Consider the following 5,000-nt stretch of genomic DNA (forward strand, 5'->3'; position numbering starts at 1 on the left):
AACACACGAAACCGTTCATCTCACGAACAGCCGAAAAAGTTGTCGCTCAGATCCATATCGCAGTGGAGCGGTATCCGCGGGCGGTCGTAATTGAACGACGCACGACGCCGCGAACACTCACGCGAGTCCATACAAACGATTCCGATCGTTTTGCAACAACTAGAACGTACACTGTCCGTGAAATTCACAGATTTTCGCGTGTCCGCGACAAACGCCGACGAGACACCCATCGTTCGCTCGTACGTAGCATCCTTCTCTTAACCCGACTCAGAGACGTTCTTTGCGCCCTTCGGTAAAAAAACGTTCGATCCGAAGAGGTGAACGACGGCGGGATTTGACAGAGCTACGCAAGCAGTGTATGGTACGTAAACGACCCTCAGCCAGGCGTGGTCCAGGAATTGTATCCGTGGACCGCAATGTGCGTTCGAAATGTCGATGTTCATGTGTCCTGCAGTTCACACGTTGACGCGCAATTAGCTGCGTTCTTCATCGACCCACGAGCCAAGTGATCCACCGTTCAGGGTAATCGTATAAATTTTATATTTCACATATATAATTTTATTCTCACTTGTTCGACCTAATATCTCTCTTCTTTCAAAGAGAAGATAAAAGTTGATACCTGAATCTCCGACCAGCGCGCGAAGGAGATTCAGGCGTCGCCTTGGAGACGACACCGAAGCCTTTCGAGACGAAAAACGTTCAAGTAATATGTATATATTTCTCGACGTTCCGGGCGTATAGTGCATTCAAAAACCCGCGAAAGACGCAGAAGACTCGCACGCGTGGAAACGACGGGGATATATTTTGTATCCTACCCGATACTGAATCCATCGCGTGCAGTCGACCCTCGCGTTCTTCCGATCAGACGCATCTATTGTTGCGCGCATGTTTTCGCGTCGCATCGCGCGAAACGTTGCACGAATCGTACCGATCGATCGATTGAAAGCAAATAATGAAAAAAGACTTCACAGCTGGCTCTTTGCCGGTCATTCGTCCCATGTTATCTCTTGCCGCGAAATTGGCGCGCAAGAGTTGGGTGTCAGACGCGCGGCTTTAAAACGAGCTTCACGGCCGGTCCCTTCGTTACCGCTTTCGTTCTTTCTCTCGGAACGACCATGAACGAACACGACGAGCGACGCTACGGCATACACACGTCCACGGATTCGATTAAAAAAACAGACTTCACAGCTGGCTCTTTGCCGGTCATTCGTCCCATATTATCTCTTGCCGCGAAATTGGCGCGCAAGAGTTGGGTGTCAGACGCACGGCTTTAAAACGAGCTTCACGGCCGGTCCTCTCAATTCCGTGTACGGTACACGCAAGATGCGGGTTCCACTTCCAGACTACCCGGTCCCTTCTCTCTACGAGAATCGATAGTAGAAGAACGGCTCGAAAACGCGTCTCAGAGACTAGGGGAAAAGAAGCGGTATGCGAGCGAAACGAAAACGCATTATGGAAACGTCGCGAAAACAATGTTCGACGGTTGCTCGGTTCCAATCGTGCGGCCGTTTCAATTTCTCGTGCGCTTCACCGTCCCTCCGTAACTCTGGCCGATCGCGTATACCGAAGAGCCGACACGCGCAAAAACCACAGGCATTGTATACTGTGTATATATATATATATGTTACAGTCACAGCCTTCGCGCGTTTTACTCTCCGACGCGGGGTTTCCACGACGAAAGAGAGACAGTTTCGTGGCGGGTGACTCGGCCGAATCGCTACGACGGGTATTTCTATTATAGAACGAATCATCGCCACCCTTTACCAGTGCCCGACGAAGGAATCACAAGGTCATCTGGAGTTTACAATGCAGCGACGGTAATTCCAACGAAGACCCGATAAGTCAACTCATCGTTCTATTTCTCCCCGTACAGAAAAGCGAATCGACGCTAATGCACCTCGCGCAAGCACGAACGTTCTCTTCGCGTGGATCGTCCCATCGTCCAAAGATGTAAAGACGCATTGGAGATCGTGGTCTCTGGCGGGCTCATTGCACGCCCCACTGCATATCTTTCCTCGAATCGAGAATGATTCGTCCACTAAGGCTGCGAAACTACGCGTCGAGGAAACTAGGGGAAAGAAGCGGGATGCGAGCGAAACGACAATACATTATGGAAACGTCGCGAAACAATGTTCGGCGGTTGCTCGTTTCCTCCTGCGGACGTTTCATTGCTCGGGCGCTTCACGTCCCTCCGTAACCTTCGCGCGATCGCGTGCCCCGGAGAGCCGGCAACCGGTGAACCACAGGCGTATAAACTATAGTCTTCTATAGCAAGCCTTCGGCGGTTACTCTCCGACGCGGGGATTCCACGACGAGAGAGAATTTCGTGGCGGGTGACATCGGTCGAAACGCTACGACGGGTATTTCTATTATAGAACGAATCATCGCCACCCTTTACCAGTGCCCGACGAAGGAATCACAAGGTCATCTGGAGTTTACAATGCCAGCGACGGTAATTCCAACGAAGACCCGATAAGTCAACTCATCGTTCTATTTCTCCCCGTACAGACAAGCGAATCAACGCTATCGCACCTCACGCATGCACGAACGTTCTCTTCGCGTGAATCGTCCCATCGTCGAAAGATATAGCCGCTTGGAGATCGTGGCCCATCAAGTTCTTCCGTAACTCCTGCGCGATCGCGTACCCCGGAGAGCAGGCAACCGGTGAACCACAGGCGTATAAACTATAGTCTTCTATAGCAAGCCTTCGCGTTTACTCTACGACGCGGGGATTCCACGACGAGAGAGATTTTCGTGGCGGGTGACACGGCCGAATCGCTACGACGGGTATTTCTATTATAGAACGAATCATCGCCACCCTTTACCAGTGCCCGACGAAGGAATCACAAGGTCATCTGGAGTTTACAATGCCAGCGACGGTAATTCCAACGAAGACCCGATAAGTCAACTCATCGTTCTATTTCTCCCCGTACAGAAAAGCGAATCGGCGCTATCGCACCTCACGCAAGCAGGAATGATCTCTTCGCGTGGATCGTCCCATCGTCGAAAGATGTAAGACGTACAGAAATCGTGGTCCATCACGATTATTCGTAACTCTCCGAGTCGCGTATCTGAGAGTAGGGCAAACGGAGAACCACAGGCATAAATAATACTATATATTTCTTATATAGTTAGCCTTCGCGTTTTACTCTCCGACATGGGGATTCCACGACGAGAGAGAGTTTCGTGGCGGGTGACTCGGCCGAATCGCTACGACGGGTATTTCTATTATAGAACGAATCATCGCCACCCTTTACCAGTGCCCGACGAAGGAATCACAAGGTCATCTGGAGTTTACAATGCCAGCGACGGTAATTCCAACGAAGACCCGATAAGTCAACTCATCGTTCTATTTCTCCCCGTACAGAAAAGCGAATCGACGCTATCGCACCTCGCGCGAGCACGTAACTACTCTTCGCGTGGATCGTCCCATCGTCGAAAGATGTAAGACGCACGGAAATCGTGGCCCATCAACGTTTTTTTGTAACTCTGCCGATCGCGTATCACAGAGCCGAGACGCACATACCACAGGCGTATAATACCGTTTTCTTTCGTATGGTAAGCCTTCGCGTTTACTCTTCGGCGCGGGGTTTCCACGTCGAGAGAGACTTTCGTGGCGGGTGACATCGGTCGAAACGCTACGACGGGTATTACTATTATAGAACGAATCATCGCCACCCTTTACCAGTGCCCGACGAAGGAATCACAAGGTCATCTGGAGTTTACAATGCCAGCGACGGTAATTCCAACGAAGACCCGATAAGTCAACTCAACGTTCTATTTCTCCCCGTACAGAAAAGCGAATCGACGCTGTTGCACCTCACGCAAGCACGAACGTTCTCTTCGCGTGGATCGTCCCATCGTCGAAAGATGTAAGACGCACGGAAATCGTGGCACATCACGTGTTTTCGGAACTCTGTCGACCGCGTATCTCAGAGACGACGCGCGCGAACCACTGGCATATACTATTATATATCGCGTTTTACCCTCCGACGCGGGGATTCCACGACGAGAGAGAGTTTCGTGAGCGGGTTGACTCGGAAGAAACGCTACGACGGGTATTTCTATTGTAGAACGCATCATCGCCACCCTTTACCAGTGCCCGACGAAGGAATCACAAGGTCATCTGGAGTTTACAATGCCAGCGACGGTAATTCCAACGAAGACCCGATAAGTCAACTCAACGTTCTATTTCTCCCCGTACAGAAAAGCGAATCGACGCAATCGCACCATACGCGTGCACGTAAACAACTCTTCGCGTGGATCGTCCCATCGTCGAGAGACGTAAGTTTTCATAGTATGAATTCGCGTTTTACTCTCCGACGCGGGGATTCCACGACGAGAGAGAGTTTCGTGAGCGGGTTGACTCGGAAGAAACGCTACGACGGGTATTTCTATTATAGAACGAATCATCGCCACCCTTTACCAGTGCCCGACGAAGGAATCACAAGGTCATCTGGAGTTTACAATGCCAGCGACGGTAATTCCAACGAAGACCCGATAAGTCAACTCAACGTTCTATTGCTCCCCGTACAGAAAAGCGAATCGACGCAATCGCACCATACGCGTGCACGTAACAACTCTTCGCGTGGATCGTCCCATCGTCGAGAGACGTAAGTTTCCATACTATGAATTCGCGTTTTACTCTCCGACGCGGGGATTCCACGACGAGAGAGAGTTTCGTGAGCGGGTTGACTCGGAAGAAACGCTACGACGGGTATTTCTATTATAGAACGAATCATCGCCACCCTTTACCAGTGCCCGACGAAGGAATCACAAGGTCATCTGGAGTTTACAATGCCAGCGACGGTATTCCAACGAAGACCCGATAAGTCAACTCAACGTTCTATTACTCCCCGTACAGAAAAGCGAATCGACGCAATCGCACCATACGCGTGCACGTAACAACTCTTCGCGTGGATCGTCCCATCGTCGAGAGACGTAAGTTTCATAGTAAGCCTTCGGCGTTTTACTCTCCGACGCGGGGATTCCACGACGAG

General features: G+C 50.9%; 1 non-coding gene across 1 annotated transcript; it reads right to left on the reverse strand.

Annotated features, from left to right (window-relative positions):
• Positions 1–370: 370 nt before the first annotated feature.
• On the reverse strand, positions 371–525 carry LOC143176014 (5.8S ribosomal RNA). Its single transcript, XR_013000630.1, has one exon. It is a non-coding gene; the product is annotated as a 5.8S ribosomal RNA (ribosomal RNA).
• Positions 526–5,000: the final 4,475 nt, after the last annotated feature.

This window comes from Nomia melanderi, unplaced genomic scaffold (assembly GCF_051020985.1).
Source record: "Nomia melanderi isolate GNS246 unplaced genomic scaffold, iyNomMela1 scaffold0313, whole genome shotgun sequence".
Classification (NCBI taxonomy): domain Eukaryota; kingdom Metazoa; phylum Arthropoda; class Insecta; order Hymenoptera; family Halictidae; genus Nomia; species Nomia melanderi.